Source organism: Peromyscus leucopus, chromosome 22, assembly GCF_004664715.2.
Source record: "Peromyscus leucopus breed LL Stock chromosome 22, UCI_PerLeu_2.1, whole genome shotgun sequence".
Lineage (NCBI taxonomy): Eukaryota > Metazoa > Chordata > Mammalia > Rodentia > Cricetidae > Peromyscus > Peromyscus leucopus.
Window position 1 is genome coordinate 40,822,932 of NC_051081.1, and position 27,928 is coordinate 40,850,859.

The 27,928-nt window shown below is 43.2% G+C and overlaps 1 long non-coding RNA gene across 1 annotated transcript; it reads left to right on the forward strand.

The window, feature by feature from the left end:
* Positions 1-16: 16 nt before the first annotated feature.
* On the forward strand, positions 17-27,750 carry LOC114692034. The gene is made up of 5 exons (XR_005089763.1): positions 17-94; positions 961-1,061; positions 1,793-1,871; positions 23,924-23,945; positions 25,797-27,750. It is a non-coding gene; the product is annotated as an uncharacterized LOC114692034 (long non-coding RNA).
* Positions 27,751-27,928: the final 178 nt, after the last annotated feature.

A 27,928-nucleotide genomic window follows, 5' to 3' on the forward strand; every position in this document is an offset into this window, starting at 1 on the left:
GCGCCGCGCCGCGCCGCGCCACTCCCGGAAGTCGGCACCCTCAGAACGCTTTCCTAGCGAGCATCACGAGTGTGAGAGTTTTGATGGCAGCTTGGTAGGTATGCGGTCCCTAGCCAGCGAGATCGCGGGGAGCACATAGAGAGTTTCCCTTATTTCATCCGAATTTTACACACTTTCTGTTCTTCGTGGGTTTTGATTATTTCGTTTTTCCTCTCCTTCCACGTCCTTGCATTTGTTCTCTGCATCTGCCCCCCTCCCCATTTCCTTTCTTCCATCACCAGTTGCTTTTCTTCCCTTCGTCATGAACACAGGAAAGCTAACTCGCAGTTAACTCAGCGTTAGTATTCCGCGTCACATACTCTTCACTGTGGGACAATGCGACTGCCCCAGAGGTACATTCAGCTGACTGCAAACGCCAAGATCGAATCCTCGGCCCTTGGTACATTGGAGGCGATCAGTGTGTTTCTGTCCTAAAAAGTACTGTAGCGGATATGGCATTCTTATATCCAGAAGCAGCAGCATGGAACTTAGAAAACTCACAGTAATTGTCACCCACACATAGAAACGAAGCTTTGCTCTTGTATTCAGCACCTCAGTGATGGTGCGACCATCCAGCCAGCTGTGGAATGCAGACCGCTAGACTTCTTCATTACTCTTCCTTGTCAGTTCTACTGTCCGTATCCAATAGGTAACATTTAATGACTATAGAAAAAGCCATTCACTGTGCTAAGAGTTTTTCATGAACTAATTTTAAATCCTCATGGCAGTTCAGTGAGGTCAGCATTAAAAGTGATTATTGAAGTCTGGAGACATAAATACATAGAATAAGTGACTATGACATTATGTGATATGTTCAAAGTGGTGTCCCACATGCACACAGTTTATGTGTTTAAATTTCCCACCACTAATGCTATAAAACTATGTTTATATGCCACAATTGACCTACCTCTCCAACAACAGTATACATCCTGATGTCAATGCAAAATGGAAGTGAAATCTTCAAAACAACTGGAAGACGAGGTACAGGACTCTCTCCACCTCCTGACTTCAAATCTCTCTAGGTATCTGTTCCATCCTTCTTTCATCCACAGGCTGTGTGACAGAATGCAGTAACACAGTAATGTAACATCTCTTTTAATTCATGCACACCCATCTGTAATGCATTACCTCAGCTGATTTATGTTTCTGATATCACTGAACCTATGTCAGAAATAACTAAAGATTCAGTCTTTAAGTAACAACAGTCTTCTAGACCTGATAACCCCATAATGTACAATGAGGTATGGAGAAACTAAGTAACTTCTCAAAGTCATTTGGGAGAGCTAGGCTCAGATTACCGGCAGCAACTTCTCAACTGTTCCTCATGTCTTCGATAGACCTTCTGCTTTGAGGATATACATGCTTTAACTAATTAAGTTGTCATATTTTTGCACACAATGTTCCCTTTGCTACATGACAGACTATAACTGATGTGATTTATTTAAGTAGCTGAGTGTCTCTCAAACCTGAAGAATTAATTTGGCATGTGTTAGGTAATCTGTAATTATGGAGCTATTATGTATTGAGATTTGGAAATAAAATACTCCTCCCTCCCCCATAACCAAGTGTTGAAAACTTGGTTTTGTTATGCAGGATTGTTCAGAGGAGGAGCACCTGAGAGGTGATTTGACCATTGATAATGTCATGTCTGAATGGGCTGTTAGAAACTGAGGGCTGGTTGAGGGAGGCAGATCGCTGAAGGACAGTGCCTTTGATGGGTATCTTCTCTTATCTCTGTGTCCTTCCTGCACAGCTTTGCAATCCCACACACTCCCCACCATGGTGCTGTACCTCACCGCAGGCAGAAGCCCTGGACTGAAATCTCCCAATTGGTAAGCCATAATAAGTTGGTTGTTTTTTGTTTGTTTTGAGGCAGGGACTGTCTACATAGCACTGGCTGTCCTAGAACTCACTATGCACACCAGTTGGCCCCAACTCAGAGGTCTACCTGCCTCTGCCTCTCAAGTGCTGGGATTAAAGGCATGCACCATCATGCCCAGTCAAAATAAGTATTTCATCCTTTAAATTTCTTTTAGGTGTTTTGTCACAGTGATGAAAAGTGACTGACACAATATGTGTACCTCTTTCTTTTTTCTATGCTTTTTGTTCACATCAGTTTCCAGTTCCTATTAACATGAGATTTCTCTGTAAATCATCCTTTTACAATCTTTAAATGTTAAAATCCATGTGCATTATTCACTTATTTGAAGGTTTGGAGAATTTTGAAATGACTTTCTATGCGTTATCTTTATTTGTACTTCTTGAATTTTAGTGTAAGAATTCCCTGGTTTGTTATGACAAATGATTATGTAGTAGTTCTCAGATGGAGCCTAGAATTTGCATTTTTTCTTTTTTTTTTTTTTTCTTTTTTTCTTTTTTTTTTTTTTTTTTTGGTTTTTCGAGACAGGGTTTCTCTGTGTAGCTTTGTGCCTTTCCTGGAACTCGCTTTGGAGACCAGGCTGGCCTTGAACTCACAGAGATCCGCCTGCCTCTGTCTCCCGAGTGCTGGGATTAAAGGCGTGGACCACCACCGCCCGGCTAGAATTTGCATTTTAAACAAGTTGCCGAATGCTGCTACTTCTGGTGAGTGTTAGGTGACATTTTGAGTGACTCTTCTCTCTATAATAATAATAGAGAAAATCCTTAGGGGTAAGGTGATAAATAATCTTCATTTATATTAGTAGACATATGAAAATACTGGTAAATATTATGTCTTGTAATGTATGTCCTACACCAGATGTTTCAGAATATTTCTGGGGAAATCGATCTGTACAGCATCATTTATCACAATATGTTAGATACTGTTCTGAGTGCCAGGAACAAGAGAGAAAGCTCTTTGTTCTCTTGTGAGCAAACAGGTAAACATGTGATGACATAAGAAAAATTAGGTGTGACCACTAAAAAAGCATGGAATCTCCATCCTGATGATCTAGTAAAAGATATTTCCAGATTCCTTCTCCTCCTCGGTCTCCTTGTATCTGCAGTACTCTCCTTGCCCCCTTCTTTTCTGTCTAAAATCTCTCCATAGGTGATTACATCCAGTTGCATATATTTAAGTGTTGTGTATAAGCAGATAAATCTCCAGTCCACACTGACAACCCAGAACTTTCCAATGAGCTCCAAGCCTGTTGGTAAATCGGCCCATCAAATATCTCCATTTGAAAGACAAATGGGCATGATAAAGTTAGTCCACCCACAACTCTTCAGTGGAACTCCAATGGTCAGCTATAGATGGACCCCAAATAAAATAACGAGAGGACCTGAAAACAGTTTGGAGCTGAGACAGTTTTTTTGTATCTTGACTTTAAATCACTTTGGACATCTATTTTATCATTCTTTGACCCAAAGTCAGATGGATGAAGGGGGGAAGGGGTGAATGATGTGGGAGAATCTCTGACCAAGGAGTTACAGGAAAGATGAAAAGTGACTTTTGAGCTGAACAGTGCATTACTTGGGTGAGGGTCCCTGAAACTTCATACTTGGCATGATGATGGTAACATTCAAGATGGCCTCTTTGCCAACAGCCTGTGTCCATGACAATTGCTTCTACCTATCATCTACCTGCTTTCCTGGGAAGGACACATATTATGAAAAAGAAGGAACCTTTGTTGTATGTTTCAACATTCGTGTTGGTTATTGGAATACAGTGTGCCCTGTCCAGGTTGTTGCAGAGGGATAGCCGCAGTGAGATTGTCTTTCTATTTGATTTTAATTCCAAATACCCAAGGGAGGAATTTGAATTAGCCCAGCTTAGTCTGGTGTCTAACCATTTTCCAGTCACCAATGACAAGTGCTAATGGCCATGTTGTTCCTCTGCCAGCGAAAGTGATTGATCACAGTGAGTGAAGCAGACTTCCATAAAAGAGTCCATTAGAAGCCTAGGTGGCCATAAAATGGAGGTCACTGTATAGTGACTTTAGTGACATGCTTTCACCTTGTGCATAAAAACACTAGAACCGCATTGTCCTTTCATACTTTATTGACTACTTATTACATCCCAAGCACTCCTCAAGGCCAGGTCCGCAAGGGAATCCAAAGAAAAAGCTCTGCATAATATAGACACACAATAAACAAATTGAACAGATTAATATATAATGATAGTGTAAGAAAGAAAAAGTATTTTTCAAAAATATCTTTGTAGAGAAATAAAGAAGACATAGAGTTGGATAGGTAAGGAGGATCAGGGAGGAGGTGGGGGAGGGGAACCATGATCAGAATATATTGTATGAAAAATATTATTTTCAACAAAAAGATTTACGATATATATATGTATATATGTATATATTCTTTGAAATTTTTCTCATTTTTAGATCCAGGTCACTATGCATCAATAAGATATAAATAATTAACTTAAAATGCCTTTTGTAGAGATACTGGATTATTTAACTTTTCATATAGGAACCTTGTTTTCTTTTTCTAACTTAATCTTTTTGTTTTTCTGAGTGTTTCATACATAAATGCTGTGTTTACATCATTTCTACTCCTCTCTATTGCTCCAGCTTCTCCCATGCCCTTCTCAAGTTTATGATCTCCTCTGCAATTATTTCTAAACCCCCCCCACACACACACACACACACAAAACCTCCTCAGCCAATTTAGTGTTTCAGTGATGTGTACATGTCTAAGGCTGACCACTTGGAACTGGATAACCCATCAGGGGACTTGTCCCTGGAGAACACTACTTTCCTCCTCTCACTAACCATTGGTACTCATAGCCCTTTATCTAGCAGTGAGGTCTGGTGAAATTTCCCTTGTTCATCCCGACATGTTGAATGGTGCTGCAATCACGGAGGGCTTGTGTAGGAGCCTTAGTGTTGAGATTTCCTGACTGCAGCTCCTGTCATATCCGGGAACATTACCTAGCAACAGTTACCCTGGTCCTCTTTCTCTTACAGTATCTCCACCCCCTCTTCCATAATGTTCCCGCGCATCTTTGGTGAGGTGTGAGAGCTACATTTATCTGTGGGTGTAAGCTTATGTATTTATGATACAGTTAGAAATTATGTTAGTTCAGGGAAATGGAGGTAGTGGCTTTTTCTGTAGGGTCCATGACCTCTTCACCCATGAGATGTTGTCTATGTTTACAGTATCAGGCATGAGTTTCCTCCAACTGTGCAAGCCTTAAGCCCAGTTAGACAGTGGTTGTTTACTTCCAAGATAATAGTGCTACTATTATACCATTGGGGATTGTGGTGATTTGAAAAAAAAAAATGGCCCCCATAGGCTCACAGGGAGTGGCACTCTCAGGAGGTGTGACCTTTTTGGAGTAGGCGTGGCTTTGTTGGAGGAAGTGAGTCACTGGGCAGGCTGTGAGGCCTCAGAAACTCAAACCAGGCCCAGTGGCTCAGAGTTCACTTCCTGCTGCCTGCTGATCCAGATGTAGAACTCTCAGCTCCTCTCCAGCACCATGTCTGCCTGCATACTCACATGCTTCCTGCCATGTCAACAATGGACTAAACCTCTGAACTGTAAGCCAGCCCCAAGTAGATGTTTTCCTTTGTAAGAGCTTCCATGGTCATGGTGTCTCTTGACAGCAATAAAACCATAACTAAGACAGGGATATATTGCTGGACCAACCATTGTTACAAAAGGAGAAAACAAAGGGGTGAATGGAGACTGGGGAGAGGGGAGGAGAGTAATCCAAAAGAAGAAGAAGGAAGGAAATAAATATCACACTAATGATGTTTCACAAAACCATAGGGAAACATGCTTACAAATTCACCTAAAAATACATATGCATTATATATAAAGGTACTGTATATATCCACACACACAGAGTTTAAGTATAGTTACACTGTATGGGTTAACTCCAGGAGCAATAGACCATCTTAGAAGAAATTCTGAGTGCTAGGCATGGGAAACATCCTTTGGTCAAGGAGGCTGGTATCTAAGCAACTTCCCAAACAGTATAGGTTATTGCCATTTTCCTTGATTGCCCTCCAGAACCTGAAGGTCGACCCTCTTGCTGAAGACAACACATACTTTGGACACAGGCCTTATATGAATCAAGCTGGAGCTGGTCTGAAAGTATTGTCCTCAAGGGCAAGCTCTCCATACCAGAAGGTGCTATACAGGCTGCCAACAGAGAAAAGTACAAGTATGCTATTTTAATCTTTAGCAAGTATATGAAAAAACAGAGATAATAGTTACAGACTGCCAACTACACTAATAAAACTAAAGTGTTCTGTATGATAGTTAATAATATAGAAGGCAGTCAGATAGATAGTGTCTGTCATCTGTAAAATTTGGAGACTCTCCCTAAAGAGCTGTTCTTATTGCATTGCTTTTTACAAAGGCATTTAAAGGAACTGAACAAAAATCTGACAAATAGCAACATTTAAATGTGTCTGCCATAAAAATTATACAACATATACACATATTAACCTATGTATGTACATGTGTGAGTATATTTTAGAGAGACAATAAAATAGTATTTTAACACCTTCAACATAATTCACCACATATAATCTCACTGTAACTCCAAATATTTTTGTCTTACTCCATGCTGTGTCCATTAGTCCATTTCAATGAGGCCACACCATAAAGAAGCTTTTAGTGGCAGGGCAGGTTGGAGTAAGGATAAGAAAAACATGAACACTGTAGTTCAGATATCTCCATAAACTCAAACAGGTCAGCTACAGATGGACTCCACCTTACAGCACAGTGTGTTCCCATTTTATTGAAGTTCTCAGAAGCTCACTGCACCATTCAGTGAAGTTTTTGTGGGCTAGTAACAGTACTCAGGACTTTTACAAATCATTCCTTTTCATTTTTTAATGGAGACTTCATATTCTCCAGTAAAATAAAGATCAGGGTTTTCACAGATCCAAATACTTTTCCATGCAATTCTTCTTTCCGAATGTGGGAAACGCAACGATGGCTCTTTGGAGCTCGATTTCTCCTCCCCCTCCTTCCCCTCCCCCTCCTCCTCCTCCCCCTCCTCCTGCCCCCTCTTCCTCCTCCTCCTCCCCCTCCTCCCCCTCCTCCTGCCCCTCCTCCTCCCCCTCCTCCTCCCCCTTCTCCCCCTCCTTCCCCTCCCCCACCTCCCCCTTCCCCTTCCCCTCCTTGTCCTCCTCCTCCTCCCCCTCCTCCTTGAAAGGACATTGCCAGTGTGCTGAAGATTGTGATAGGGAGAAATTATCTTGGGTTCTTCAGATGGGACCAGAGAAATCACAAAGGTCGAAGAGGGAGGAGGAGGAAGGCCAGAGTCACAGAAGACACTGGGACATTGGAAGCAGTGGAGGGGAGACAGGGGTGTGATAGTTGAAGCAATGACATGATCGAGACTCTGCACTGCTGCCTTGTAGAGAGAAGACGGGAGCCTCAAAGCAAGGGATGCAGGAATTGCTGGGGGAAAGTAAAAATATTCAGAGGAAGCATAGGCCGGTCAACACCTCCATTTCAGCCCACTGAAACAAACTTTGACATTCTGACTCCCAGAACAGTTGTTTTAAGGGACTGCATGTGTTTCAGAAGTCACAACAGACCGGTAGATCAATGGAACAGATGTCCTGACAGTTTCTGCTTTAAACATAAGTGGATGATACTGGTTGGATAGGTGTCACGCTTCTGAGTGTTACTTGTTACTGTCCTTGGCATTTTGTGGTTTCTCTACTACACCTTTGCCTTCTTAGCTTTGGAAACCTTTAAATGTCTCGTGCTTGCTTACCTTTTCACAGACCAGCTCCAGTCAAAGAACTGTAGTCATGTTGTTAATACAGACTTCAAATCCATTCCAGGATTCCATTTCATTTACGGTAATGTATGGAATTCTTACCTGAAATTGAAAAGGTGAAACCAAGTTTGAAAAGAATTGGTGAATTCTGATATCTTTAAAGTCTCCAGACTTCTGGTGTGGAGCCTTTCATATCTAGTATTTCAGGAAGACTAGGAATGCATGTGCTGTGTCTCTCCTCCCCTCCCCTCACTTAGTCTCCCTCCCCTCCCCTTCCTTTCCCTCTCTCCCTCCCTCTCTTTTCTTCCCCCCTTTACTTTCCTTCTCTTTCTTTTTAATTTTCCCCTCTGGATGTTGAAACTGAGATATCAATCTCAAAGTATGTTGAAATCAGGAAGATGTGTTAATTTTTTGGCAGTTCACACCTGATATTCTGTGTTTGGAGAATGTCTCATGTGTTGAGTTCTATTATATTCTAAGCCCTGTGCTAGTCCTGTTTTTGAAAGCCTCCTTCCGGTCAAAAAGATGCAATTATTCTGTGTGAAAGTATGCTGTTGCTGCCAATGACCTTGTGGACAGGTTAGACAGTGTGCTCTTAAGAAGAAAGAGAAGTTCAGAAAACTATGCATTAGATAAGGAGAATTATGACGAAAGACAGTTCTTGAGTCTTGCCTTGAAAGATAACGTTTGTGTGAAGGTAACTGAAAGTTGAATTGTAGTCAAGGTGATTAATTCAGCAAAATATATAAAATGGTTTAATATGGCATGATCCATTAATCCAGCATAAGACACCTGGTAACCATGCTTTTGGCCAAAATATCCTATTATACAGCCTTGGAGAGTAACATAAACTCTGACTCTCGGAACTTTAGTCAAAATAGAAACAAACCACAAGTTCGAATCTTTCTGGGCTCCCACAGAGTGATTTATCTAGGACAGTTCTGAAGATCTGCTGGGTGAATGTTGCAAGTTCATGGCTAGTGGTTCAGTCCTGTTGCCCAGGGATGGATCCTCAGGGCTCTTGTCTGTGTCTAGGTTCTTATTTCTTCCCACCACCGCACCTTTCTTCCATAAAAATGGCCTGTATTGGAGCTGATTAGTAGTTTGACAATTTGAAGGTCTCTTTTTTCTTTTTGTTCCATTTCTTGTTTCCCATCTAAGTTTACATCATTCCTTTAAAAAATACCGTGGGCATTTGTGTATCAATTTGTAATCCTCCCTGTTATACAGAAGAGGCACTCACACATCTCGCAGTAAGACTGTCTCCGCCTTGCGTTAGGAGACTTCACCCAGACTGTGCCCTTAAGATTCTTAGCTGCTCCATCCCTTCACCATTGTTTCTTTGTCTTCAAGCTTGCAGAATGCTGTACAAAGCTTACCTCTATCCCCTTAGTCCAGATTTTCCTTTTACATGTGTTTCCTGGGGCTGCTGTACCAAATCATCACAACCCTGGGTGACTTAAATCAACAGATTATTTAACAATTCTGGAGATGAGTCAAGGCATCCATTAGACTTTGCCTCCCTTTTTATAACAGACTCTAATTCTTTTAGCTCTGTTTGCATGTAAACATGTTGTATGTTAGAGATGCACATGTACATGTGGCTTGTCCACTTTTGTGCTTGTTCCAGGAGGCTGGAGGACTACATTGGGTGTCCTCCTCCATCACTCTCCACCTTATTCCTTTGAGGCAGTGTCTCTCCCTGAACTGAGAGCTTGCAATGTTTGGATAAACAACAAGTAGGAAGCCCCATGATCGTTCTGTCTCTGCTTCTTACAGCACTGGGTTTGCAGGTGCTCACGATGCCATTCCTAACTTGTATAAAGGGATCCCAGATCAGGTCCTCAAGGTTGTGAAGCCAGCACTCTTAGCCACAGAGCCATCTCACCAGACACATCTTTTAGAGGCTATGGAGGAGACCTTATAAAAGCTTTCCTTAGCCTCCCACATCACATCATCTCAGTTTACAGACTCGCCACTCCAGTCTCTGTCTCTTTCATCGTGTGGCTGCCCTCTTGTATAACAGCAGTGTGATCGTCAACTTCACAAGGGACCCTCCCACAATGGTTTTTTATCCTACCATCTACATTCCAGTTTGGGTGATAGAGCCAACAGTGTCCCTAGACCACTTTCATAATTCCAGGCACAGGTTAGGAGTTGTTGTATTTTAAATATGGGGCATGAAGGAGTCACACCATGAAACAGAGCCCACGTAAGAGGTTTACTTAGAGGAGGGGAGAGACAAGGGGCAGAGAAGAGGGCAGGGAACGGTCCCTGGGGGCGAGAAATGGAAAGAGAAAGAAGATGGGAGGTGGACAAGGCCCGACTTTTATAAGGAAATGTTGTGAATGCACACAGGAGGCACTCTTAGTGGCTGCAGCTGAGGTCTAGCCTGTCAGGACCCTGAGGGCTAAGGCATTGCTCAGCTTTACAGCGGTTTAATTATTATCTATTTCTTAACTAATAAGCATTTTATCTATAAAATGATTCAAACATCCTAGTCCTTATCCAAATTCCTCCTGAAGGAATTCCACCCCTTGGTGATTACCATGGTGGTTGTAAAATAACCCTCAACTGCCCTGATAGTTCCAAGTAGGTCCCTGACATACTACTGGAAGCAAGAGACCTCCTTCTCCTTTGTCTCTTTGCTTATGAATCCCAACGGATGCAGGGCATGGGGGCCAGACTTTTTGTTGCCTTGACAAAAATGTCAGGCCGAGCAAACTTAAGAGAAAAACTTGAGTTCAGCATTGGCTTTCAGAAGTTGCAGTCTATAGTTGGCTGGCGCCATTGCTTCAGGGCCCATGGTGAGGCCGAGAGTCATGGGAGGAAGGCATGGCAAAGCAAAGTGGCTTACTTCATGGTGGGGAAGGAGACAGAAGAGGAAAGGATGAGAGGAGGAAGAGAGGGAAGAAGAGAGGCACCAGGACAGGCATATCTCTCAAAGGTCTGTCCTGACTATACACTTCCTCCAGGCAGACACCACCTCTTAATAGCCCATTCAAAATGAACCCATCAATGGAGAAACCCACTGTGAAGTTAATGCCAGAAAAACCTCAAGGCCTGCCCCCACACTGACACACTTCCTCCAACAAAACCACACCTCCTAACAGTGCCACTCCCTGTAAGATTATGGGGGCCAATGACATTCAAACTACCACACTGTCTCAGAAAAAAAAAAAAAAACTGAGAATGTTCATGGAACTTTTTATCAGATTAAATGATCTCTACTGCCAAAAATAGCTACAGAACACAGAGAACTGTGTTTAGTTCCGCTCACCCTCATGAACAGCTGGGCCCAGTAGCATACACTTGTAATCCCAGTCTGGGGTGGGTTAGTGGCTCTCTGGCCAGCCAGAATAACTTAACCAGTGAGCCACAGGCTCTATTGAGACATCATGTCTCCAAAAACAACATGGGTGCTAACAAGATGGCTCATTTGGCAAAACATGTGATACGAGCATTAGGACTAGAATTTGAATCCCTGGTGCCCACATAAGTGCCGGTTGGGCATGGCATCCCACCCATAAATTAGGGTTTGTGAGGCAGGGACAGGGGATCCCAGGGCAAGCTGTCTGGCAAGACTAACTGGATTAGGAAGTTCTGGGATCAGAGAGAGACCCTGTCAGAATATATAAGGTGGAGAGTTAATGAGGAAGACATTGGACTTCAAACCTGGCTTCTACATACACTCAAACATGTATCCACACATGTGCTCACATACTTAAAAATGCAAAGAAGTATATGCATACGTATCATAGTCACATACACATGGGAAAAACAAAACACCAAAATAGACAGTTCCTGAGGAATTATGCCTGAGGCTGTCCCCTGACCTGCATACACGCATGCACCTACACGCATAGGACCTCCAAACACACACAAATACAAACAAAAAATAAAAATTAGGAATCGAACTACCTCAAGACCCAGCCATCCCACTCTTGGGCATATACCCAAGGAATGCTGATTCATACCATAAAGATACATGCTCAGCTATGTTCATAGCAGCACTATTTGTAATAGCCAGAACCTGGAAACAACCTAGATGCCCATCAACGGAAGAATGGATGAAAAAAATGTGGTACATATACACAATGGAGTACTACTCAGCAGAGAAAAACAATGAAAGCATGAAATTTGCAGGCAAATGGATGGAACTAGAAAAAATCATCCTGAGTGAGGTAACCCAAACCCAGAAAGACAGTCATGGTATGTACTCACTCATAGGTGGATTCTAGATATAAAATAAAGAACAATCAGACCACAACCCATAGAACCATAGAGGCTATATATATAGCATGGAGGTCCCTAGGACGACTGTGGCTTATAATAAATTTCAGTTTTACTCAATTATTGAAAAAAAATAGCCAAATGAATAGAAACACATGAACTATGAACCAAAGACTGAGGGGCCCCCAGCTGGATCAGGCCCTCTGAATAGGTGAGACAGTTGATTGGCTTGATCAGTTTGGGAGGCAACTAGGCAGTGGGACCAAGTCCTGTGCTCATTGCATGAGTTGGCTGTTTGAAACCTGGAGCTTATTCAGGGACACTTGGCTCAGTCTGGGAGGAAGGGACTGGACCTGCCTGGACTGAGTCTATCAGATTGATCGCAGTCCTCGGGGGAGGACTTGTCCTGGAGGAGGTGGGAATAGGGGGTAGGCTGGGGGTAAGGGAAGGGGGTGGGAGGGGGGAGAATAGGGGAACCCATGGCTGATATGTAGAACTGAATGGTATTGTAAAATAAAATATATATTTAAAAATATAAAAAATAAAAATGGGGACAATGTTCCTATAAAATAATCCTAAAATTCAGACTGTAAATATGTTCTTCAATTTTTCTCTTAACTCACTGGCTCCCAGAGGCTGTGTGGCCTTTGTAACTAGCACTCTGCAAGAGTGTGCTTGCTTAATACATATTTGTGAGCAGAAATAATAGTCAGACAGTAGGAAACAATGTATAAAGACACATTGGCAAATCTTCTTGATCTGAAATGGTTTAGATGATGGTCAGTTACCATAAATGTATAATTTGAGTAGATTTCAAAGTGGAGCAATGGCCGTTAAGACTTTGGTCCTCTGGTGGGAAAGTTGTCATCTTTGGAGCTGGTTATAAACATTGTAGAAGGTATAGGCAGTGGTGCTAGGTTATTTTGAAATTGCATCTAGCAGCGTGAACTAGCTGAAGACCAAGGTAATGACTCACGATCAAAATAAATTGGGCATACTGGAACCCGGGCTGTCTGATAGGAGACATCTATGGAAACGTTGAAACTTCCTGTTGTGAACTCTGCCTTGTGCTGGGTTTTAGATTACTTTCCTGGATATGCTTCCTGCCTCCAACTCACAATGTCATATGGAGCAGGTGTCTCAGAGAAACACTATCTTTTAAAGGCCTGGTAAGGACTCTGAACATAAAAGGAATAGGTCAACTTAATAATGTTTTCAGGAATTATATTCAAATTCAAATCTCCTGGCTCATCATCGATACTATTGCTCATTAAAACATCAGGAGAAAAATAAACCGAAAGCATAAGAAAATAAGAAGTGAAAAAAGTTAAAATTTATAGGCTATTATAAATGATAGAATCAAGACTAATTTTAAAATTAATATGAAGAACAATTTTCTTGTGAGTGGGTAAATGGTTTGAATTTTTAAGTTTGGATATGAGGAAAACATTAGCATTATGAAATAATGATAAACTCATATGGGAGCAAATATTAAACGTCAATGATTCACTCCCATATGCAGCAAGTCACGAGTCATTCTAGATTCTTCTGGAAGTTTTCTGTTGGAGATTTCTTCCTTTCTGATTCCACACAGATTCATGGTAGTGCTCTCAGTAACCAATGCAAGTTCCTGTTTTCTGAGAATCCTCTCTTCCAAGTGTCAGTCTGTGCATTAGGAGAGAGGGGAAGCTTAGAATGATGGAAGGCATAGGTTGAACTCAGAAGGCATGATGTTGTTGAACATTGTTACTGGAAAATTGCCTAGTGCAGAGTCTGGTCCAACAGCATCATCCTCTGTAGGGAAGAAGTCAAGTCCAAGCCCAGATCTAACACTGCCTTATGCAGCAAGCCTGAGAGGAGACAAGCAACAGAGCTTCCCAGGGCTCCGAATGACTGTCCTTTTCTTGGTTATTCTTCTATCTATTGCAAGGCATGCTTGTTCTGTGCCTCTTGAAGTGCAGGATGAAATCTCCTATTTTCCTTATCTGCTAAGAAGTTAGAAATTCAATCTCTACCTTACTTGGACCTTTACAAAATGCATAAAGTACGCTCGTGAAAGTCTGTTCAACACATCAGCAATTGCATCCATCTTTTAAGAAGTAGCTTTTTGTATAGTGATGGCTCTTGAATCTTCTATGTTTGAGACAGGGTCTCACTTTAGTTTCAAACCTGTGCCCATTGCCTGCTTTGGCCTCTTGAGTACTGGGATTCAGGTGTGTCACCATACCTATCTTATGACACTTGAATCTTAATAAGAGAGTTGGCTCCTTTTCCAACACATGATTGGAAGATTACTTAAAGCCATAGAGTTGTTTCCATATCCCACTTGAGCTTGCTAGCATGATATTCTTCTGTCTAAGCTGACATAATAGTGAAAATGTAAATTACACGGTATAATCTTGAAAACAGATAATGTGTCAAGTTGAGAGCCTTCCTCCAAGTTCTTCCACATCAGGAGAGTTTTCGTTTTTCCTGGGTCTGAGGATGAAACCAGGGCCAAGGTTGACTGTTGGGTCAACTTCTTGTGTAAATCTGGTCAGTTGGAAGAAATTTTATTCGTGTTGACTCAAGTGCACACTAGACATACTATCTGGGCTACTTTCCCTAAGAGGAAATTAAATACAACATGTTGAAAGTAGGGGCGAGTTATTGAGGAGGCATAGGAACTGTGGCCACTGTCAAAGTTGAATCTGCTTTAAACTTTGTAACTGTTTAGATGGCACCATTTTATTCCCTTAAGGTAGAAACTTCTAGTCAGTCGGATATCAGGGAAGATAGTGGATGCTGAGAAAAGATTAGATTTCTTAAGTGTCCACTCTGGTGAAGTGGTCTATCTATAAATTCACTCATTCTATTACTAAAAGAATATTTATGAGTATCTGCCCTTTACCAGGCCCATGCTAGGCTTGCAAAATAAATAGAAATAATGTAAGGCACAGTGAGTTGCCTGCCCAAACATACTGTTGAGTAGTGAGCACCAATGCTTCTCAGGATCCATCTTTGTCTCTGTCTTCTGCACATTTTTCTTGGAAGAACACACTCACTTTTGTGGCTTCACTTGTGCTGTAAACACTGGTGACTTCACTTCTATCGCAGATACTGACTTGCTCTCCAGGTATGTACATCTTATGCCATTTAGCTGTCTCCCACTGGATGCCTCTCAAGTGCTTCCATGCAACATATCAAAATCTTCCTCATGATATCCCTCTAATAGTAATTTTCCTTTCCATATTCACATAGATGTTATTTCTACTTGGACCCCAAGTCCTGAAACCATCAGCTATAAGGGGTGTTTGGTCAGTGCTTACCCTTGACTTTGAACTGTGAGACTATTTTGGCATACGTTGTCTGTTATTTGGTTCTTCTTCTTTCTTCTCCTCCTCCTTCTGCTTCGTTTTCATCATCATCATTATCATCATATCTTTGCTCTCACTTCTCAGTGTGCAACCTGATTTCAGCCTGTTAAGTTGAAATACTGTGAAGTTCTCCAACTCTCTCTCCTGTTAGCATCCAGATTAACATTTTCTCACTTCCTCTTTTGATACCTTACTTTCCTCATTCTTTTAGTATACTGTCAGGAATTGGATGGCTTTCTTCCCCTGCATAATAGTCTCAGTGTACCATTAGAAGTTCTACACACCATGCTGAGTCGCCTTCCATGCCCCGAAGTGCAGATCCAGCAATGCATCTTTTTATAATGGGCCAAATCTTCTTCTGTTATGATTTTTTGCTTGAGTTGTTGATCTCTTTGGAGGGCCATGCTCCTGTTCTGTATTTTTGAAATCCCCAAAGGCTCAGCATCATAGCTTAGCCTCCCTTCCTCCCACATCTCTTTGGACTGTGATAATAGTGCCCTCTCCTCTACTTCCAAAGGGCTTTCTTTGCAGAGTGGTGATGACAATCATCCAGATGAATGAACATGAGGAGGAGGCAGGCTGTGGCTACAGCCAATCTTTCTTGTTATGCACATAATTTCAAATAGGGCAATTGCTTATCATAAACTCTATGACCTTGGCTTAGATCCTGAATCTGTGGGTAGAGTACACCCTGAACTCATTACCAAGATAGCTTTGTTTTTTGCTCTAGTTAAAAAAGGAGAAGTTATTCAGAGTATATAAATGTCTCATGTAAGTAAAATCAAACCACTTTTTGTGCTCAGCATGTTGATGTCACTGGAGGAGCCTAAAAGGAAGGGACAAGGGGCGGCTAATTGGGCTAAGAATGTTTAAAGAATGAACAGCTGTAGCAATGGTAACATCTCGAAGCAGCTCCCTAAATACCTTCACGCCATTTGTGGGGAGCACACTGGGTAACGGTCTGCTTTGTCATTGCTGTTATAAATGACAATAATTTGGAAATGATCCTTGTATAAAACAGAACATTCTGGAGATGACATTAGCATTTCTAGGTCAGATGAGGTTTAACTCAGCACAGCATTGTAACAAGCAAGTGTTTCTCACCTGAGCATGTGATTTCATTATAAAATCAGGTGACAGCGGCTCTGTGCAGAGTCTCTACCTACCGTACTCCCCAGACCTGCTCAGGTCGCTCCTCCCTCCCACTGTACTTCCACAGTCTTCTGGGCTTTCATTAATTGCCATATGTTTCAGATTACACTTACCTTTGTTTCTGGGACAGACTATGTATTCCTTAAAGATCTTCAGACCATTTCATAAATGTTTTTATATCTTTTGCTCAACAATGAAATGTAAAGGTTTTTTTTTTTGTCTTTTTATGATCACCTTTGCTTAATGAGCAAAGAGCAGAATTCAGCAAAGATGAGAGCCGTCTGTTCTGAAGTACCCCATTCCAGAAAGGATGAGAGGAGTAGACATCACATGAATGAAAATTGACAGTGCTTCCTAATGGGGCAGGCATCTACCGAGGATCCTTCTGAGCTACGACAGGGTCACTGTTTAAAGGCAGCTTTTTCTGTGAGGGTATGCAGTGACATTAGCTTTATGGGTCTTTCCTGAGTGACCGTTTCTGAGAATGGGGTTAAGGGAAAATTGGAAGAAATAAATTCATGGCTCAGACATTGCATGGGGTAGGTTTGACCAAGCAGCCAGGGGTAAGACAGCCTTTGGTCCTCTGAAGAGGGAGCAGAGAGGGGAGGAGAAAAAGGCGAGTAAGACTAGAAGGCCCAGATTATACTTCCCTTTGCTTTGCATCAGAAGCATACTTCATCTCCTGTAACTGTACCTTTCTCTTCAGTGATGGACACAACAGAGTTGACTTCACAAATTACATATCGTTGCTGAACAATGAATTCACTAATCTTATTTATCTCAAAAATCCAAATGGAAGATAGAATCACAGTCAGATATATAGAAATGGATCAAATAATAGACTACATAAATATATTAATACATAGAAAGATGGATACATAGAAAGATAGATATAGATTATATAGATATAACTCAGGAGCATATTCTAGAGATTGTGTACAGACAGCATACAAGTTTATTTTGAGAAAACAACTTATTTGTTTATTTTTTTATTAAGAAAATTTTTTCATTCATTTACACAATGATTTAAGACCCCCCTCTTCCCTCCTCCCCCCCCCCAGCCTCCGTGTTCCAACCCACTCCCCACTCCCACCCACTCACTCCCCACCACTCCCACTCCCCACTCCCTCCCATGGGGAGGCACATCCAGTAGAGGCAAGCCCAAGCCCCTCCCCTGCCTGGAGGCTGCAGGAGTTGTCCCATCATAGGTAGTGGGCTCCAAAAAGCCTGCTCATGCACCAGGGATGGATTCTGATCCTACCGCCAGAACAAGCTACACAATTGTCTCACCATGCAGAGGGCCTAGCCCAGTCCCATGCAGGCTCCACAGCCTTTGATCCAACTTTCATGTGTTCCCACTAGTTTGGTTTGGTCAACTCTGCAGGGTTTCCCCATCATGATCCTGATGCACTTGCTCATAGAATCCCTCTTCTCTCTCTTCGACTGGACTCCTGGAGCTCTGCCTGGTGTTTGGCTGTGGATCTCTGCATCTGCTTCCATCAGTCACTGAAGAAAAGCTCTGTATTGACAGTTAGGGTACTCACCAATCTGGTCACTGGGGTAAGGCAGTTCAGTTCAGGTACCCTCTCCACTATTTCTAGTAGTCCAAGCTGGAGCCATCCCTGAGGATTCCTGGGAACTTCCCTAGCACCCAGTTGCTCTCTATCCCCATGATGTCTCCCTCTACCATGGTATCTCTTTCATTGCTTTCCCACTCCATCCCTGTTCCAGCTCGACCATCCCCCTTACCTTCCATTGCCCTCCCTTCATCCCCAGTTTACTCATGGAGATCTCATCTATTTCCCCTTCCCAGGGCTGTCCATACATCCCTTTTGGGTCTTCCTTGTTAGCTTCTCTGGAGTTGTGGGTTGTAGTCTGGTTATCCTCTGGTTTACTGGAGAGACATATGGACTTCAGAGTTACAGAGACTGCCTTGGCTCTTTGACAGCAGTGCTGTGGTGCATGCATGTCCTGGAGGGTTGCAATGTCCTACAAATACTGTCGTCAAATCAAAAGCACTCTAAACTGGACGTAGTGGTGCATGTCTATACCTCAGCTCTCAGACAGGCGAGACAGGAGGATGAACAGTTTAGGAACAGTAAGATTTACACAGTGGGAGCCTCCCCCCCCCCACATGCCAGCCCCAAGCATTTCAAACCAAGTGGTGAGTTAAGGCTGGGTGAGTTTAAATGCTCATTAAAGATGGCATGGTGTTCATTGCTCATGAACTGGTGATATATCTCATGTCCCATGTAGAGTTCATACTTTTTTGGTTCTCCCATCCATCCCTACCTATTCTGGCACACGTATGATATACATTGCCTGTTTATTACAAGATTCATATTTCTGTGCTTCACCTATCCTACTTTGTGTGTTTCTCTAGTTTTTATTATTATTATTGTAGGGTTTAATAATCTTTTCAACAATCACAAACATTCACTTGTTTCCCTGAGTCAGTTTGCAAAATATTTGAGAAGCAACCCAGAAGGCCTCTAAATGTAATCCAAAGGCTCCTTTCTTAAACTGTGATTTCTCTCTCGGTCTTGGACTAAGTCATGGTTTGGACCCCCACAGATCACAACCAGGGAAGCCAGCACTATTCTTTTCCATCAAAGCCAGGTTGAATCCCACATGTTGAACAGCTAAGACAGTTTACACATGTGACAGCAAGATGGGGAGCTCTTTGGAGGCCATTCTGGCCCGAAACTCAGTGGAAAGCATGATTGTTTAGACACTGTCACCACAGTGAATGATGTTAGATTCTTACTGAATATACCTGTATTTTGGGGGGGCAAGGGGAAAGTGGTACAGATGAGTTCTGCACAAAAACATCACCACAACTGATATAAAAATTGGAAATAAATCTTGTCTTTTTGCATTCAATACTCCCCATATAATTAATGGGCAAAAGCAAAACCTTAACTTGTCCTCATAAAATGAAAATAGTCATTGTGAAAACTTCATCCCTCTCACTTAATAAGAATCGTTAGACTTTTGTTTTACATGGGAAAAGGGGATCAAAGGCATTAAAGACCAATAATTCAAAGTCAATGTTTTACTGAGTTTTCATAATTAAAATAGATCAAGGACTTTTTAAAGTTCAGAAACAGAAAGTGAACATATTTAAGAAGACACAGCATGAAAGAGAGGAAAAGTCAAATAACCACAAGTCTTTACCTAAAATAACAGAGCTCCTCCCCTCCCCCACCACTGTGCTTGATAGAAAAGCAGAGATGAATCGTTTTCATTAGCTAAGCATATTCTAATGTTCTGTCTGCTCAGTGGAAATCTTGTTACAGTCCTCAGTGGAATGTGACTCTGCATATAAATATCTAACTACAGAATTTTAACCAAGATCCAAATCAAACAAAATTAGTTCATTTCATCTTTCAGTAAGACATTGTTCAACTAACACACAGGTGTACTCTTTGGAAAGACGCCAGCCAGAAAATACTTGAAACCAGGTATAGAGAAATTACCAGAATTTGCTAAAGAGCATAGGTTAGATTTTTCAGTTACTTCAAGAGCAATTTATTCAAATAGCCAGGAGGGGTTTTCATCTCAACTGAAAATGTTTGGGTAGGTTCCATTTTCCCTTCCCTTACTCGTGTGTGTGTGTGTGTGTGTGTGTGTGTGTGTGTGTGTGTGTGTGTGTGTAAATCTTTTGTGTTTTATTTCCTCTCCCAAAATACCATATTACTTTTTTGGGTTATGCCAAAAAACACAAAGTTCCTTTGAGCTGAAATATGGGCAAGAAAAACACTCCCTTGCTCTCCAGATACTCTCCACTCCTCTGTCCACAGCTCCAAGGATAAACGATACTCTTGTTGCTTTGTTCTGCAAATCAAGCTGAAACTCTCTGAAGATTAGATTTTCTTGCAGGCTTCCAGTAATAATACTGGGTCACACAGGGAATAGATGCAGCAATGGTTTCAGATAATAACAATGTGTGGACTTGGGCGTTTGTCGTCATCCAGTGTTGTAACTGTTTAGTCCTTGTCAGAACGCCATGTAGTTGAAGTCAGCAGGCAGGTCATCATTCTTGATCCGTAGTCTTGACCTCTAACCATGAGAGTGTCCTTGTCTCTACCACTTGGATCCAGCTGTGGTGGATGGATTGGGAAACATGCTCCCCTACTCTTCCATTTTGTCTCACAAGAACCTTGAAATTGCTGGGCGGTGGTGGCGCACGCCTTTAATCCCAGCACTCAGGAGGCAGAGGCAGGCGGATCTCTGTGAGTTCGAGGCCAACCTGGGCGACAGAGGGAGTTCCAGGACAGGCTCCAAAGCTACACAGAGAAACCCTGTCTCGAAAAACCAAAAAGAAAAAGAACCTTGAAATTGAAGAAAGATGCTTCTAGGTTTTACATTTTTTTAAAATACAATACAATCAGCTCAGTTGTCTCACCTTTACAAAAATATCTGGAAATGTAACTGTCTTCCTTTAATTCTGGGGCACAAGATCTGGGAGCATTCTTATTGGTTGCTGCAGAAAGTCTTTTTGGTTAAAGAAAAATCGTTTGGGAAACAACAGGGTCTTGGCTGCTCCTCCCCAATGATCACCTCATGCTGGATTCAGGCTGAACCAGTAACAGCCCGGAATAGGAAGTGAAGCATTCGCTGGAGAGTCATCAGAATTCCTTGTCTTTCCTCTGGTCTTGTTGAATTTGATTGTATCAAAGTTCTGGGAATGTCCAAGAGTCCTGGCATTCACATGCTTTGTAGATTGACAGAGGGTGGGCCGGGAGGTGGGCATCTTTCTTATTCACAAGTGTGTGACTCTGATTGGATGTTTAGACTCTTTCTACTCACTGTTCAGACTTCATCAAACTGGTGAAGTACAGAAGACAACCCCAAACAAAGGTACTATCAAGCCGAGAGCCGTGGTCTAGACCAAGGTTACCATTTGTGAAACCATCTGGAATTTGTGGACTACTTTCCCACACCAAGGAAGAAAGGACACACCCTACCCCTTTCTTCCTCTTGCCTGCTGTGGATGATAGCATCAAATCCAGAATTGCGTGAATCTCACAATAGTGTTTGTGAATCTCACGTATCTCTTGCATCTCCTGTTAGTCTAAAGCATCCCCTAAGTCCCCTGGTGTTTGACTTGTAGTGTAGAGACATTTTTGAAGACTCTGAGTCACGTGTTTTGCAGAATATTTTTCAATTTGAAGAGGTCTGATTGTTTTCTTATTAGATGCACGTATGTATGTTTGGTAGGAACACTCAATTCTCAGTGGCATGCTCCTCTCAAGGCATCTCTTCAGTACAGAATGATGACTTGATCCACAACGGAGTCACATGATTTAGGTGACACACAGATGTATTTCTAGGGTATGTTAAAGAACATGTCATCAGATTTCATCCACACACACTCTTACCTGTGCACCCTGTATTTGCTGAACACATGTGCATTCTTTTAGCGAAGGGAATGACTCAGTCCCCGCCCTCAGCCCTCCTGCATGTGGTCTGTCTCCTCTTGCATGTGAAAGCTCAGAAGAGCAGTCAGGTACAAAGAAGGCACAGGATGTAGAAAGAGGCTGAGCGAGCAAGGCTCGGAACTCCCCAGCAGAACTCCCCCTTGCCAGTCTGACCCGTGACCACCCGTCTCTAGAACAGCTTCCTGTAGACTCTAAGAGACAGCATTGGGGGTTTCCTAAGAGTGGCAGTTGCTGCTTGCCACACTGAGGGTCAACAACAATGACAAACCCTCAAGCCAAAAAAAGCAAGCAGAGACAAGAGGGCAGAAGTTTCCATGTGGTTCAGACCCTTCCTTCTATCACAGAATTCACCTGGAAATTGTCACTGAGGTGAATCTTGGGCCTGGTGCCCCAGTCCCCAACTCCTACCTCCCCATGCCTGCCTCTGCCCCAGTTAAGTGGCAGAGAAAGAGTTGTTTCAGATGATCATCAGCTGGTGTAGGCATGCAGCTGGTGTAGGCATGGCTCTAGGCTAGACGTTAGCATCTGTTCTCATTTAGGAGCCACCTGGGAACTGAGCGAGACCAGGTATAAAAATAAACAGTGGGAGGAGAACACGTGTAGCCTCTCGGCCAGTTTCTCACGCTCGGTGTCCTTAGGGCATCTGGCTTTGGAGAGTTACCCTTGAGCCTTCACATGACACACACTTGCGTTTCACCCGTCATGTGCTTTCAGGACTCATCCGAACCCTACAACACCCCAAAGTAGACAGGGTAAGATCCAGAGGGTAGTGAATGATGTCAGCGGTGATGGGGGGCTTATCCCCTGTCCGCTGTGGGAAATAGGAAGGATAAGTCAAGCAGCCACATCCCTGAGAATGTGAGCCAGGCCCATGACTGCCAGACATAAGAAGGATGAGGGGCACCGGGGTGGGACCCTGGCTCCTTTTCAAGGTTAAGTCCATTTGTAAGACATGGTACCTTACAAGTGACCCCAGGGCTCTGGGATACCGGCTATACTCAGGGTTGGATGGACTTAAACTTTGTGCCTCTTTTTCAAGGTGGTGAACCCATGAAGACGTAGACAACGCTATATGTGTGCGCTCAAGTTGCAGCCTGGCATGTGGCAGTCTGTGCCGGTGCCAAATGAGTGTCTGGGTGAATGTGAGTGTAAATATACTTCCCAATCTGTAAGAGAGTTGTGTGGCATTCCCCAAGTTCTATATTGTTCTGTAGAGGCTCTGTTCAACATCAGCAGCCATTCTTCCCTCTCTAAGGTAAAGCCTGAACTCTTTTTCCAGGAGGTCACTTAGTTCCTAGCCTGTGGCCCACTGACAGTTCCAATAGAATACCAGGATCAACTGCTGGTTTGCAGCCTGATGACTCTGTGTGTGTGTGTGTGTGTGTGTGTGTGTGTGTGTGTGTGTGTGTGTGTGTGTGTGTTAGTTACACTGTTTTTGTTTTATTATTATCTCTTTCTGTTCTCTGCCCTTTTAACCTCTTTCAACTGTACTAAGAACCAGGACAGCTATTATAATATGAAACATTGGAGCAAGTGTGTGACAAATATCTATGTAGTGAAGAAACGATGGTGTGCATTTTATGGGTAGAGGTACAGAAGTGTGTCACTCCAGTAGAAACATCTTAGAGCCCATAAGATAATGTTCCTGGCCATTGCTTCATCTTGACACTGACTCATTGCTCACATCCATCTATCTATCTATCTATCTATCTATCTATCTATCTATCTATAGATTTGACCTTAAAACATGAATTACAGGGCAGGAGAGATGGCTCAGAGGTTAAGAGCTCTGGCTGCTCTTCCATAGGTCCTGAGTTCAATTCCTAGCAACTACATGGTGGCTCACAACCATCTATAATGAAATCTGGTGCGCTCTTCTGGCATGTAGGTGTACATAAAGGTGGACACTGTATACATAATAAATAAATCTTTTTTTTAACTGTATAAAGAAATGGAGTACATATAAATCATATAAAGTTCTCCTGATGAAGGCTCTTAAGTATGTCCTTGTTGCTTTCTCACAGGTTGTGACTCATACAGATAGAGGTAAGTGATCACATTGGTCCAGACAGGGAGCAGCTGTGGACCATTAATGGGGTCTCTGCCACCTCCAGACCAAGACTGGTATCAGTGAACATGATACCTGTTGAAGCTCCATGTGATGCCCTGGCAGCATGGCAAGGGTCATAGAGAACACGGTGTTGCTATAGTTCTGTGAAGAGGGGTTTCCTGGGGGAGAAGAGCAGGGGCTTCCTTTACTCATACAGAACAGGCAGAACTTGGGTCAGTTTGGCATAGAGAAGAACAGGTCCAGGTAAGGTATCCCCTAAGCTGTCCCTGTCTCACATACAGGCTTCTCAATCCTTGGAGGCTCTGACTTGCCCAGTGTTCAAATAACCTGTGTGCAAAGTGCCCTGCCTCACTCAAGATTTCACAGCTGCTGGGGCTGGAAAGATGGCTGAGTGGATAAGCGCTCAGACCACTCAGTGACCTGTGTTCAGTTTCTGGTACCCTTGTGGGTCTGCTCACCACCATCTACACCTCCTTCTCCAGGGAGATCTGGTGTCTCTGATCTCCATGGGAGCCTGCGATCAGATGCATGCACACATGTGCACGCACTTGCACACACACACACAAAAATACACAAAATTATACACATAATTATAATAAACTTTTAAAAATATTTTCTAGCCAACAGGTTGTAGGAGCCGAGATCCTAGTTCAGGCCACTGCTCTGAAGAAATGGCTTTGTCCAATTCTTTCTACTACACCATGCTGCCTCCTGGAGGCCACAGTGGGCAAACCTAGCCAGAGTGGAAGGATGGGAAAGGGAATCACAGAAAGGGCAATTGAGGAACCCTCCACCCCAACACACACACACACACACACACACACACACACACACACACACACACACACACACCCCACATAGGGAGAAGTAAAAGGATGTGATTGGTCATAGTGAGGCTTGTAAAAGACTGAAAGCTGTAACTGTCAGGTTTTCAGAGGCAAAAACTACACCAGACAGTATTTTTGGAGGAGAAAAGCCCACATGCTGGTGTCTATGAAGGATGCACTCTGCCACGACTTCTCGCCACCTGGTGCTCTGTGCCGAACACAGTAACTCTTCTGCATGTGTGCCTGCTCTTAAGCCTTGAGAATCACTGTTTCCAGTTTCCATCATGTCCAGCCTCTGAGATTTATTCCAAAATACCAACTGCTTCTACCTCCTGAGCATGCATTTAACTCTCTCTTGCCAGCCCATCCTGGAGGGCTGGTCATAAATCTGTTGGTTCTGTAAGCATCATTACTGCAGGAACAACAGCAGCAAACTCTCACAGAATGCAGTTTCTTAGTGGTCAGACTATCAGGAAGTCCCATTTGAGGGGACTTTGTTTTTCAAACTAGGCATGCCAGTGAAAGTGTTGGACAGAGACATGCATGCATTTCCTGAGCAGAGTAGATTCAAAAACAGCTGTGCAATTCCTGACACCAAGACACTACAAAACAGGGCCACAACCCTTCATGGCCCATCTTGTCTGATACGACTACACTGACTACTTTTCTTCTGCTATCATTAGAAAACCTTTGAGGTTTAGGTATTGGCAACTACCAAATATGTGGCTTATTAGTCACTGAACTCTAACCCTGCATAGTACCCCAAATGGAAATTACAGCATCAACACGCAAGGCAATGGACAGGCCCAGTAGAGCGTGTTGCATTCCTCACACATTCTGATAAAGGGATTTGTGCTCACAAGTGAGGTGGATTTCCTTCCTAGGTATGGCTATGGGAACATTCCTCTTCTCTGGGATGGGAATGTGACCCCCCTGACTGGGCGTCCATTAGAGCCACAGGGTGTGGGTACACCTGCAAGGTCTCGCTCCCTCACACAGGGACTGGAATCCCACCTCTGCAAATCCATCCAGCTCAGGCTCTGCAGAACATCTGGGCTTCCTTGTACTGGCCATCACTGTACACCTGCATGTGATTAGGACTCGGCAGACACCCACAGCCTCACCGAAGTCAGCTCTGGTGACATATCCCTGTGGAAAAGCCTCTCCCCAGATCGCTGATCCTTCTGACCACATGAGTGCAGGTTCCAAGGATACATGAGCTCCACACATCTGTGACCACAGCAGTCTCCATCCTCAGTGGAGCAGCAGCAAGGACACCTTCACCTCAGTCTGCTCGGAAATGAGCAACACCAAGGGCAGACTGTGCGTAGCAGAGCCAGGGAGGGAACAGAAGTTTGGCCTCCTCAGTGTCGGCCTTTTAGACCTGTTCACAACTGTGTTTGGAAAATTGGATAAAACTTCAAATCTCCTGACATTCTCCCCACAAATGCCCCTTCTCCTATGAATGTGTAAGCCCTGCACAGCATGCTGGATAGCCATGTGGACAATGAAGAACTGTGGAATTTTAACCTAGGAACGTGATGAACAGTGCATGACCAGACTTTACACCTTTCCATGGAAGGGTCATAGAGCTTCCACATTTATTGTACCTGCCAGAGTATTTAGTGGAGAAGATAGATTTTCTCCCAAGGAAAGAAGTTTTCATTCAATAATGAAATTAAGAGCACAGAGAGAATCTCGAGATGTGTCTTTGATAGAAGGGAAACGTGGCCACAGAGACTTTGATTAACATATTCCAAGAACACTGCATCCCCTGGGCAGGCGCTGCAATCACAGACACAAAGTGGGTCACACTGCGAGGGCTTCATATCCCCAAAGGCCATATTGGTCACCCGTCCTTCAAGAGGGCTGGCTCCGGTCACAACTGCATCTCTCAATAATCAGAAATAACAAATGCAGCAGCCTACTTCCCATGAAGAAAGAAGTGGATCAGAGCATACTACAGGACTGTTGGGAGAGGAGCCGAAGCCGCCAAGGAGGTGCTCTCTGGAGGACCAAGCTAGAAAGGCCTTTCAGACTGCTCTAAGGCTAGATTCTCTTATATACATCATTGGTCTCAGAAGAAGCTACTCAATGGTCTTTATGCCTTGAGCCTTCAGAGGCTGGACCATGCAACCTCCAGAGCAGAGGACCCATGCTTTCTGCAGTGAGATGGGTCCTCCTTGGCAGCCTGGGGTGCAAAAACCAATTTACTCCTTACAACTATATTTTCTGTGACTATTCACTCCTTAGAAGCTATCCCACGTGCCGGAGGAAAAAAAAAAAAACCTTTTCCTTAACATTGTGGCCTCTTCTCCCGTGAGCCCAGGCCGACTCAGTGACCTTATGTAGTACATGGCTGTGCATAGGATCCTCTGCAATTTCATAGTGGTCACAAGGACCCAGGGTATAGCAGCCCTGTGCTTGGGACTCCTGACCAATGTTAAGACCATGGTACTTTAGGAGACCAGGCTCAGCACACACTAGCAGGGCCAGGCCTATCATGTAGCTACCCATTTTGATACACTCATTCTGATGCACAAGTCTTTGCCTTCTGCTCTCCAAAGCAGAGAGGAACTGTAATAACACACAAGGCTAAACTACCTTGATAGAGGTCAAAACCTCCATCCCCAAACACCAGTCAGGAGCATCTTTATGAATAAAATATTGAATCGACTATCTGTACAAAATATTAAAGTGGTGAATGATGAGCATACAAGCTGTTGAACAAATATATACTGCTATTTGCTGGTGGAGAAAAATAGTTTGCTGTTTTACAGGTCATTTACAACCTACTTAAATTTCAGAAGACATATACACACAGAGTCACGCCTGCCCTCTAAGGGTTCTCTGCTAGCTGGCCTGGTCACAACAGTGTTGCACAATTGCTGTGGGATGTTGTTCTGTATGCTGTGAATGTGTGTTGCTCTGATTGATTGATAAATAAAATGCTGATTGGCCCGTAGCCAGGCAGGATGTATAGGCGGGCCAAGCAGACAAGGAGAATTCTGGGAAGAGGAAGGGCTGAGTCAGGAGTTGTCAGCCAGACACAGAGGAAGCAAGATGACAAGGCAGAACTGAGAAAAGGTATCAAGCTACGTGGCTAAACACAGATAAGAATTATGGGTTAA